The following is a 13,261-nucleotide window of genomic DNA, read 5'->3' on the forward strand; positions in this document are numbered from 1 at the left end:
TGTGAACTACACCTAAACGTCAACAACACCGTTACATTTCTTTCTTTGGGGTTATTTAAAAGAAAAGGTGTACGTCGATAAGCCAGCAACAATTCAAGAGCTAAGGGATGAGATAATTCGGCATATTAACGGCATAGAACCTCAATTATGCCTCAGCGTCATCGAAAATTTGGACCATTGGATGGAGGTGTGCGGCCATTGGCTGATATTTTGTTCCGTACGTAATTGAACTATACCAATATTGTCATAATAGAGAGAAATGCCAATAATTTCCTACAAAAATTGTATTATATTCAAAATCAAGACCGGCCCTTAAAATTTAACCACCCTTTATAATCACTGTGGGTGCTAATGTCGTGGCCTGACTATATCACAAATTAGTTACAGTTATATCTACATACGTTTTCCGTTAGCGGTTACATCATTCGCATTTTAAACTCGTTATAAATATTTAATGCTCATTTACCTTGAAATCCGTAGTTCCAACGCGTTAATCGCGCAAAAACGTCACGAAAAAGTAATTATTTCCACTTTCAGCGCAAAAGTGAAGATTTGCATTGATTTTTGGTATGTGCACGCATATTAAATTTCAAATACATAGCATACATATACCTAAGTATGCATGCAGGTAAGCTCTATGCGCATGTAAGGACCTCTGTGTTTAGAATTTTTCGAAATCACTTTTGTATATTTTATAAGTCGTTTTCGCTTGTCAAACAAACTAATTACACTCACAGTCGAACGGAATTGCGCAAATTTGCGCATATATATAGGAATTTACATCTATACACGTGTGGGTGTATGTATGTGTGTATAAAGTGTTGGAAAGTGTAATACAAATTTAGGTTGGCAATAGTGGGGCCGCTAATCGATATGTCATCAACAATTTAGAACTCATCGCTCAAAATGCGCGTATGACTGGCGTTGCTTCAGCTCGAATCGTACTACTCCTCCACTGCGCTTTCTCCCCTTCATCTATGGGTATATATTTTTGCCTGCCTCTATTTCAATTCAACTCCTTTTTTTTTTTTGATTTCTTTTCATGCGCACTCATTTGTAATGCAAATTAGTTTTTAGGGGATTTATTCATGCCGCCTACGATGATTGCTAACTCATTGGAGAATGGGTGGATATGGAGGCGGCGAGTGTAGCGGCGAGAGGGTTGTAGTGTAATTAATCATTTTCAGCTTTTTTTGCTTTGTTTATTGTTTTTTTACTAACTTTGCTTCTTTGCAAGGATTTGGTATATTTTTGTCAGTGTTCGCATGTACAATTAATTGCTGTATAGTTGAAAAGTTGAGAACTAAGGGTTGATGGACTACTTTGCTTTTCAGAACTTTTACTTAAATTACTGCGAACTTCATTTAAATTCATTCAAAAACTTATATTAGACTGGAGTAGGTTTGCTTTAGAGGAGGTTGTAAGTAATCTGGTCATTGCGACCAGGAGTTTTATATTGTAACAGATCTCTTTTAGGCTGCGGGTCTTCACTGATCCAAGTATCATTAAGAATCCTCACAAGTTATGTTGTTTTCACGGAGATATTATTTAGGTTGCATATATGCTTCAAAGAGCTGGTAAGAGCTTCTTTGCTTCCTGTTCTTCACAGCCTGTAGGGAAAAGCGTGTCTTTACTGGTAATGACCGGCGCGAAGGCCTGTGACTGGCGCTGATGATGATGACTTGGCTGATATTTCCGAAATGAAAGCTTTGCTCTCTGTCTCATACCTTCTTTCTTCGTCCAGTAATGTTCATGATCATCATTTAGCGCTACAGCTCTGTGTGAGCTTTGACACAAAATGTCTCCATTTGCCCCGATCCTTGATTGCTTTCTTGCTTTCTTTGATTTTCCCTATGCCGTCTTCTAGTTCGTGAACCCATCTTGATCTTGGCCTGCATCTTGCTTTTGTTCCAATTGTTTTGCCGTCACTTATTTTTCGTTAAGCTCTCGTGGGGTTCGTTCTCATGGTATGGCCTAGGCATCTTTGAGTTTTTATGAACCGCACAACATTTTTCCCTGTTCTAAGTTGGTAAAGTTCATCTTATACGCCACTCGCCGTTGTCTTTGACTATGCCGAAGATTAGCCTTAAAATTTCTCTCGCGAATACTTGAAGTTTGTTTTTGTCTTTTTCACTTATTGTCCAAGACTCCATCCGTAGCAAAGAACTGGCCGGACTATAGGTCAATACAGCGAAATTTTGCAAGGTCTGTTCGGCAGCTTCGATTTAAAAAGTTTAATACCTAAGTGAGTAGAATGCTCTCTATGCTGCTTGTATTCTCTCATCGATTGTGATGATCATTGCGTTGTCGTGGCTTAGTTTAAACCTCAAATACGTGAATGTTTTCACCGCTACAAATAGAGAGAATAGGGCATCGACAAAACTTCCATCGTACACGGTTCTGTGCTGTTGTTTTTGCACCGTCCCATGAGATGTCGGCATCTGATTGAAGATTGTAGCCTCTGTGTGATGGTGTTAGAGACAAGCCATGTTTCGCTTCTGTACAACAATACGGACTTTACGCATGAGCCGAATATTCGTAGATTCGTGCGCCTGGAGATTTACGAGCTCGCCCATACTATATGCATTCGGCCGAACGCCGCCCTCGCTTTATTTAGCCTGCAGTTGACACCTTCATCTGCCCCGCCATCTGGCGTGCCGAGGTTGCAGAAGCTTTCATCAAATTTCAACGGGCATCCGTCAACCAATATCTTCCTTGCGGATTATCTTGGCGTGAACTCCCTTTCTACTCAGTCCTAGCCATATTGCGTCTCGTTTGATAGTGTCGAACGCCCTCTTAAAGTCTACGGACAGCATGTAGAGCGGGCAGTGCCACTCAACTGATTGTTCTACTATAATCCGAAGTGTGTTGACTTGGTCAACACAGCTTCGATGAGGGCGAAAGCCAGCTTGCTCGTCTCTTAAGGAGCGTTCGATATATTTGAGCCTGCTTTGCAAGATCGCGGCTACAATTTTGTAGAGGGTGTTAAGTAGAATTATCCCTCGTCAGTTGCCGCAGTCACGCAGGTCGCCTGTCTATATGAGGTGTATAATAAACAAGGATGCGATGTCTCTTAATTGAAGATATCTTAGTAAATGGAGACATACCCACACCATCTTGTTGAAGTAACTTCATGCCCTTTCAGAGTCGAGAAAAACTAATCTTTTCTCATGTTTTTCATATCCTAAAGTCTTAGGACTTCTCACAGCTCTATAAAGATATTCAGGTATCAGTAAACGGCGAATATTAATCCTACCAAGACCTTCCTGAGGCACCCAACTTATACCTAAAAACAAAAAAAAAAAAAACAAAAAACGGTTCCAAACACAACAGCCCATACTCCAGTGTTCATTAGTGAACAAAAAGTCCAGCCTTAAGGAACTTTGACCTCTTGTTTTCCTTAATACTGAAAGTGCTAGGAATAAAATACATTGGCCGAGACTCCCACTGTACTTTGTAATAATCAACTCAAGCCGATTTGGGCATGATCTGACAGTGCTACAGTTGTGATCCAGCCTAATAGGTCTATGAATAAGTTCGTGCGGTTTTTTTTCGAAATTTGAATTTCGGATCATTCCCATGGCTTTTAAACGTTTGGAAATGGTTGATTGATCAACTCTCACAGTTTTTGCAACCTCTTCTTGCGTTTGAGCCGGATCTTGATCGAGCAATTCCTCCAATTCGGTATCCATGAACTTTGGCGGCGCGGCCAAAATCACCACTTTTAAAGCGTGCAAACCACTTCTGGCACGTTCGCTCAGCTAGAGCATGCTCACCATAAACTTCCACCAAGATACGATGACTTTCGGCTGCTTTTTTCTTCATATTAAAATAATGAAGAAGAATTCCCCGCAAAAACACATTATTTGGCACGAAATTCGACATTTTCAAGTGTGGTAAAAATATTGTTGTTTACGCTTCAAATAAAAAACTTATACTGACGTTTGTGCCTTACGACAGTAGCTCTCCAATGAATGTTTGGAAATGTGGATCGATGGAATAATAATCAAGTTACGCCATCTGTTGTAAAACCGCACGAACTTATCCATATACCATTACATTCACTTAGACTCTTGGAGAAGCTTCACTCTCTCTAATTGAGTGGTAATATAGCTTATTCGAAGCGGTTTGCTCTTAACTCGAAAATGGTGATGCCGAGGTCTTACTCTTGTGGCGTTTTAATGCTATGACAGAGTAGTAGACATAACCTTGAGGTTCGTTGGGATCTACCTAAGTTACTTAGAATGACTTCCACTGCAGCACTGAGTAGTCTCAATGATATTTTGTCTGATGACTACATATCAGGCTTTCATACGTCGGATCACTATTGGTTCTCTCAACTCTAAGATCAACACTAAGACCTCAATGGGTTGTAGATATTCGACCATTATTTTAGTACGTCTCAACTTCTTCACATACAAATGATTTGCGAATACAACATTTCAGTATTTTTATGGTCTGGAAAACGTTCAAGAGGATGAAGGGTTGTTTTAGAAGATCTCTTAATACAACTGCTCTTCAACTTTTCACACAACTTGGTGTAGAAAGCCCTAAATTTCAACTTTTGTAGTCAATTTTCCAGTCGAAGCACTTGCCGAATAAGTACTTACTAAGTTCGAAGTCTTCTTCTTCTTGATTGGTACGATAACCACTTAAGCGATTTTGGCCCAATTTAACAAAGTGCGCCAGTTGTTTCTTTCTCATGCTCAGTTGGACGTACCAAGTGAAGCCAAGTCATTCTCCACCTGATTCTTCCAACGCAGAGGAAGCCTCCCTCTTCTTCTGCTACCACCACTCCAAAGTGTATTTGGCCCTCCGAAGTGGATAACTCCCAGCTTCTCAAAGCGTTGAAAAACGTTGACCTCGCCCTTTTTATTTTTGATATTCGAGAACAAAAAGAAATCAGAAATAATTAGCGCTGTAAGGCGAATTACCATTAATTCGATCTGTTGAGTGTTTGAAAACTATCTTGCGCGAGGCGCTACGCATTGTCGTGTTGAAGGATGATTGGTCTACGGCGGTTTATTTCCTCCTTGCAAAGAAATGGCTGTGTACCACTCAGAATTTACTGCTTTAAGTTTCTCTGGAGTTAAAGTTTACCGTTCATATGCCGGTAAAAAAAAAAATAATTACTGCAGAACAAAAAATGTTAGCCGTTAATTATATACAGGTACACAATTAAAGAAAGAAAAAAAAACAACAAAAAAAAACAAGCTATTCATTAATCCAGCGAGTTAACACAATTAATAAATAAGCTAGCGAATATGTAAGCAAACAAACAAACAAATAGACATTAAATAAGTCAATTTAACAAACTGATAAATTTTATTGAAATTCATACAAAAAGGCATTCAATTCAATAAACTGACTAGTGATACAGAAATATTAAAAAAAAAAAAACAAATCGCCATGTTTTGCCTTTTCCATCGCTCATTTTTTTCCATTCGCTCGCCATTTTGCTTGTGTAATTACAACATTTTGTATTCGCGGTTAACCACTGAAAGCAATTCGGATGCGAAAAAAACTATAGTGGCGCCCATTCATTCGGACAGCATATAGAGGTCTCGCATACCCACACATACACACACACATGTGTATACTATACATACATGTGTTGGCATACAGAGACGCATTGCCACAAGCTCTCAAATAACTACTAGTAAATGCGAATGAACACAATTCCATTGACATGCGGTTTGGCTGTCAGTTGGTGCCTAGGTCCAATTCAAATTGTACTTCGAACCATTCGACCACCAAATGTAAAGACATACATATGTACGTGTGTGTGTATGTGTGTGTGGGTGGCAGGTGTATATGAACGCTAACCCCACTACCGCATTCATTTGATTGCAGGTCCACGCCTATACAGGGTATGCTAGTTGGGTGACAATTTCAAGTCTTCGATTGACGCAAATGAAGTATTGCACATATAAATACCTATATGGAAAATTATACAAATAATATATTTTCAAATCGAAATTTAAAGTTGTTCAAACACAAAGTTGAATCTTGCAGATCGATTTTGATCACAACTTCAATGTTCACATCTCAGCTAGAAATGGTTGGCAGAAAACGGCCCAGTCCATTGTAGCTTGCAAGGCGAGTGCTTTCAAAATTAGTGGAACAAATGCGCTGAACAGGCGATTTTTTCTTCAAACCAGACCTTCATTAGAACAGCTAGGGCCATCATTGTCGTCAGCTCAGCTGAGACAAAGTTTTAAACCTCCAAATGTCACAGACTTGAAGCACTGAGTAAGTTATAGCATAGAGTCACTACCTCGAAAAAAAATTATTTTGTGCAACACCCCATTTCCACTTAAATATATTGTCCATCTCCTTTTTATAAAGTAAGAAGAGAAAGAAAAGCACAAAATAGACCATTTCGAAGAAATTAAGTCTAAAATGAGAATTAAAATTTTTATTTTCGGAAGGATTTCAACAACACCAAGTACGTCTATAGTTCAGACAACAAAATTTTTCATTTGTTTTCGCTCAGAAAACACTGTGCGACGCAGCTTAGCAAATACTCAATGGCTCAAGTAAACGCTAGATTAGTTTAAAGGGGTTAACTGGTATCTAATTTACTTTGATCCTTGCGTGAATAGGGAAGACATATGTGTACAAATTTATTAAGGTTTAGCAAAATGAGTGAAATACTCATATTTTGACCACTTTCTAACGTTTTTTTATGTAATATAATAGCAAAAAAAAATTGAAAAATCCTTTCACCGTTCAAAAATCCACTGTGTCATTTGTTTACATTATGTCAAAAAAATATGTGGAATTGTTCATTTAAAAAGTGAGCGTACACATATGTATGTCTAAATTTTTTATGCTGGCATGATCTGTCAATTGGTTTGTTTTAAATATTGCAGAAAGCCTATGGCGAGTGTGCTTTATCAAACACACGGGTCTACGAGTGGTATTAGGCTTTTGCAGAGGGCCGAGCAATCGTGGAAGATTTGCCCCGGTTTGGCCGCCCATGAGCGTCTTCAACTGATGAAAACGTCGACAGAGTCAAGGAAATGAACTGAAAACCCCTCATTTAAGTTTGAGCAAGGTAGCTCGCGACCTTAGTGTGTCACACGAACCCATTCGCAACATTTTACACCATCAATTGGTCATGAGACACGAGGTTGCTCGACTCGTTCCAAGAGAGTTGAATTTCTTTCAAAAAATTCATCGGAAGAAGGTGGCTGAAGACATGCTTGATCAAGTGAATTCGGACCCAACGTTTACCCAGCGCATTATAACAGGTAGTGAGACGTGCTCATATGATTTTGACATGCAACCCATTCAACAGCCAACAGGCGGTTGAATGATGCTACGCACATGAGCCTTACCCAAAAAACCACGTCAAAGTCGGTCAAAAGTGAAAGTCATGCTACTCGTTTTCTTTGATTACAACGCCTTAGTTTGTGGAAAGAAAACTCATGGATCTTTCACAATGATAACGCACCGTCTCACAAGGCTCAAATTTTGAACACTTTTTTGACCAAAAACTCGACAAATATCATCCAACAACCACGTATTCATCGGAATTAGACCCCTGTGACTTTTTCTTTTTCCCAAAACTTAAATTGCCACACCGCTATGAGTCGATAAAGGCCGCTAAGGAGAACGAGCTGAAGAAGATCTCTTCGAACGCGTTTAAAAGGTGCATTGATTGATGACTGGATCATTCGTCGGCAAATAGGCATTGCTTCGAATGCAGGCTATTTTGAAGGCGACAAAATAAATTTTGATGATTAAACAATTATTTTGTGTTTTATTGAACAATTCCCGGTACTTTTTTGAGAGAATGTGTAACTAGGAAAATGACAAAAATCTCCTTTATAATTACAAAAAACGGAAGAAATAAAACAATTTCATGTTTTTTATAATGCCAGTAAATATTCCCATGATTGTTATGTAGTCATACTTATGCTCAAAAGTGCTTTTGGAATCTTATCAATAAAAGTTTTTGTTATACCTCTTTTGTCTTTTGACAATTTTTTTTTCTTTTTTGTTTTTTGAAAAAAAAAAAACAAATGTTACTAGAAATGGTACTGACTTATTGTACTAAAATTTTACTAACTTTTTATGTTTCATGAAAAAAATTGTGATAGTTTTTTGAAAAAATTGTTGTAAAATTGTTTAAAAAAGAAGATATGTTACTAAAAATTTTACTGATTTTACTAAATTTTTTTTTTCAAGGAACTTTTATTTTCTCGTTTTTTTGAAAACATTTTTTTAACTGTTTTGAAATTGTTTAATAAAGAAAATATATTACTAAAAGTTTTACTGATTTTTTTTAACTTTTTATATTTCATGAAAAAATTGTGTTAGTTTTTTGAAAAAATTGTTGTAAAATTGTTTAAAAAAGAAAATATGTTACTAGAAATTTTACTGATTTTACTAAATTTTTTTTTTCAAAGAACTTTAACTTTCTCGTTTTTTTGAAAACATTTTTTTTAACTGTTTTGAAATTGTTTAATAAAGAAAATATATTACTAAAAGTTTTACTGATTTTTTTTAACTTTTTATATTTCATGAAAAAATTGTGTTAGTTTTTTGAAAAAAATGAGTTTAATTTATTTTTTGTTTTTTGAAAGAAAAACTTACTTTTCGATGTCTGTTTAAACAAAAATTGTTTGATTTTGTGTTGATTTTTTTGTTTTTGAAGAAAAACTTTTTTTTACTTTTTTGCTTATTTAAAAAAGAAAATAATTTTTGTGAAAAGAGTTTTTCGAACATTTTTTTTTACTTTTACTGTATTTGAATTTTTTTTTGTTCCTTGTATTTTTTTTAATTTTTTTTCACTTTAATTTTAATTTTTTTGAAAGAAAAACTTACTTTTCTATTTTCTGTTTAAACAAAAATTGTTTGATTTTGTGTTGACTTTTTTGTTTTGATAAACTTTTTTTTACTTTTTTGCTTATTTAAAAAAGAAAATAATTTTTGTGAAAAGAGTTTTTCGAACATTTTGTTTTTTACTTTTACTGTATTTGAATTTTTTTTTTGTTCCTTGTATTTTTTTAAATTTTTTTTCACTTCTTTAATTTTAATTTTTTTGAAAGAAAAACTTACTTTTCTATTTTCTGTTTAAACAAAAATTGTTTGATTTTGTGTTGACTTTTTTGTTTTGATAAACTTTTTTTTAATTACTTTTTTGCTTATTTGAAAAAAAACCGAAAAATAGTTTTTGTAAAAATAGTTTTTCGAACATTTTTTTTACTTTTATTGCATTTGGATTTTTTTTTCTTTTTTTGTTCTTTGTATTTTTTTAAATTTTTGTTTTACTTCTTTAATTTTAATTTTTTCGAAAGAAAAACTTACTTTTCTACTTTCTGTTTAAACAAAAATTGTTTGATTTTGTGTTGATTTTTTGTTTTTGAAAAAACTTTTTTTTACTTTTTTGCTCATTTGAAAAAAAAAAACAAAAAATAATTTTTGTAAAAATAGTTTTGCGAACATTTGTGTTTTTTACTTTTATTGCATTTGGATTTTTTTTTTTTTTTTTGTTCCTTGTATTTAAAAAAATTTTTTTTTTCACTTCTTTAATTTTCATTTTTTAATTAATTAGTTTTTTAAATTTTTTTTGATGAAAAAAAAGTTTTTTACATAATTTGTTTTGAAATTTTTTGTTTTGCCTCTTAGGAAAATTTTTTTTTTGTATTTTATTTTTGAAAGAAAACTGCTTGTTTCACAATTCTTTTGTTTTTGAAAAAAAAAAATATTTTATTTATTTATTTTATTAATTTATTTTATTTAATTTTTTTTTTTTAATTTAATGTACTGTTTGTGCTTTCAAAAAATACAAAAAAAATTTTATATTTATGAAAAAAAACTTACTTGCGTAAAAAAAAGAAAATTTTGATATTTTTGTTTTTGAAAAAAAAATTTTTTTTTCTGTTTTCTAAGTGAAGTTTTTAACAATAGGCTGGGCCCATGTATATCTGTACCGAAATCTGATCGCTATCGGATGAACGAATAAGGGCGGCAGACCGGGTCTACGTGTAATATTTTTTATAACATAAATTCGCTCTATCCAGAGGAACTGTTGATGTTTTCGGCATAGCAAGGCTACTCTGTCATATTCCGGTTCCTGGTCTATCTGAGTGCAGAATTTCATAAAAATTCGCATTGTCGTATTTGGATAATTTAAGGCAGGCAGCATACACAAACAAACTTCCATATTGATGGTGTTAGGGAGATATAATTTTAAATAGATATACATACTTTTATACATATTTATGTATATAAATTCAACTGGAAAAAATAAAATATTCACATTTTTATATCCGCAACTATGCACGCACTTGCACGAGAATTATGTGCCACAGCGGTAGGTCTATCAAACTGATTTACTTCTATGCATTTGCCGTGTCAGCAATACCGTCATTTGCACCCTGTACTCAATTCATCTTTGTCCCATGGCAATTACAAACAATAAACATACGCCCCTTTTCATCTTTCCACCTTGACACATAACCCTCCCCAACTACCTGGGCTGCGCTTTCACCTGGTTTCCACCTGACGCTATTAGCGCTTCCACCGCCAGTTACCATTCGGTTGGCCATTCGCAATTCTATTTAAGCCAAATTAATAGAGCGTGCTCATGTGGCTTTTAACTGTTTATATGCAATTTTAAGCGGTTTTCATTTTCTCTTCCACACGATTTTTTTATAACACTTTTGTTGTTGCTACTTTTCCTCTTGCCACCTTCCTGCAACTTTTATATATTTTTTAGCAGATTTCGATTGCCGCACAACGTCGGTTGTGGCGTTGACGCTGGTGTGTGTTACTATACACACACACACCCACACACACTCATGCAAACACCAACGGGCTGATAGGATTAATATGAAGGAGCAGGGGTGAGCTGAGCAGGGGTGCGCTGAGCAGTGGTGCTGGCAGAACAAATAAAAAAGCGCATGAAAGAAGGGTGCACAAATACAAATTTATAAGTGATGGAGGCACATGTACACTTGCATGTATGTGTGTGTGTTGAATATTATGTAAAATGCGAGGGTGCAAGCGGTGAGTGGGTGTGTTTTTTTTGTTTCTGTATTTTGATTCACATTGGCCATTTCATGCCCATTTATTGATAGTTAAAGGTAGTGAAAAGCGCACGCATACACACACACACCCACTTTCAATGCAACGCAATACAAGGGAACGAGGGAAAACCAAAAACTATTACAGAATTAATAAAAGTAACAACAAAAAAAAAACAATTATACCCATAAACACGGTACAAGTAATTACAACTACAAAAAATTCAGTATCTACAAATGGGGTAATAATTGTGCACAATATGACCCGTTGATGAACTGCCGCTGCGCTCGGTGCGGCTATTACTTATTGTTAGCTACTGGGCAATGCCTCAAGCGGCATGAACCTCATATGCCACAGTCATTAAGGCAATGAAAAGCTTATGCAATAAAAACAATTTATGCACGTTTGCTTGTGGCCATTTATTTTATTTAGAAACCCATGTGTGTGTTAAAAACATGTTTGTGTGTGTGTGCGTTAAAAACATATGTGTGTGTGTGTGCATGCATGATTTATGATAAATCAAAAATTGTGATAATGAAATGCTAAAACGCAAAGCTGTTAAGGTTGTTGGTGATTATGAGCCAACTATCAAAGCGCTTAGGTGACTGGGTTAAGTGACCGATTTGAAGCACACATACACCATCCGAAGCACTTATACATACATGAAATCCTATGCATTATGTGCAAGTGTGCAAGCGTGAATTATTTTAATACAGTTATTAGTTATTCAAGTGGCTTAGATTGAGTTCTGGGGGCGTGTAAAGAGCTCTGAAACTGCATAGCAAGCAACTAATCGCTGTTTTCGTACCAAAGCACAGTAGGTCAAATAACATTTTATTCTGTGTAAAATTAGTTATTTCTAGGTTAGGCTAGGATAACGGCTACCCAAACGAGGGACCACTTGAACCAGCCTTTCTCGCTTCTTCACTGCGAGGAACTTACAACTCTCCACCGCGACCGTTTTCAGCACCTGGATAAAGGAGGTCAAGCTACAACTCAAGGTGAAAGTCAATGACACACAAATTCCGACGGTTAACAACCCCAAAATATTGGGAGTTACCTTCGACATCTTGCTTTCCTTCTCAGCACACACAACCTCTATTGCCACCAGAATCACAACAAGGTTCTCAAGTCGCTTGCCGGCAGCACTTGGGGCAAAGACAAGGAAATGTTGCTGCCGACTTTTAAACAATAGGCTGACCAGTTCTAAACTATGCTGCTCCTGTCGGGTCGTCTGAAACCAGTGATTCGCAGTGGGCGAAGCTTCAGACCTGTCAAAAGACTGCATTAAGGACCGCGACAGGATGTCTTATGATGTCACCGATACAACACCTACATGATGAAGCCCTTATGCTGCCTGTTAAGGAGCATAACAAATTGATCAGTAAGCAGTTTCTGCTAGGGTGTTACCGCCGGCCTCACCCATTCAGACACCTGCTTGAGCCTGAGCCACTTCCCAGGCACATCAGGAGACATTTCCTTAACTACGCGGACGAGATCCTAGACAAAACAGACAGACAGCAGGATTGGACAGTGTACAGACACACCATAAACGACATTCATCGGGAGACTCTGACCACCTTCTTATGTTCCCGACCCCCGAATGCCGTTATCGGAGTCCAGCCACCACCAATCGCAGACGAAAACCTCCATTTTCGCCAAGAGTCCCGCGTAACCTTGGCACAATTACGTTCTGGATACTGTAGCAGGTTTAACTCATACATAGCCAAAATCGACCCCAACATACTAAACGTATGTCCAGCATGTGAAGGCACCCCGCACGACACTAACCACCTTTTCACATGCCCCTTCAAACCCACTCATCTAACACCCGTTTCCGTCTGGACCCAACCCGTCGAAACAGCCAGATTCCTGGGCCTACCGTAAGATGAGCTAGGTGAAGACGACCGGTGATTACACTACACTGACAGGGCAAAGTTATCCCCACAACAGCAACAACAACAAGGGTCCACTTGGACAAAGAATAAAATTCGGCCATTGTGATGCCATACAGAGGAAAATGTGGAAAAAAAAACCCAAAAGGGGGAAAGGCGGTAGAAGAAGGAGGATGATATCCAAATAATGACTAATTACCACCACTTCAAACTGCTGATGAAATTCGCCAAGTACGTAATGTTAAAACTTGCCTGCTCACAGGGGTAAGAAAAAAAGTGACAGCCCGGATACCTGACTCTTAGCCCGACGAGAGCGGGGCAGCTAA

The sequence above is a fragment of the Anastrepha obliqua genome, chromosome 5, assembly GCF_027943255.1.
Source record: "Anastrepha obliqua isolate idAnaObli1 chromosome 5, idAnaObli1_1.0, whole genome shotgun sequence".
NCBI lineage: Eukaryota > Metazoa > Arthropoda > Insecta > Diptera > Tephritidae > Anastrepha > Anastrepha obliqua.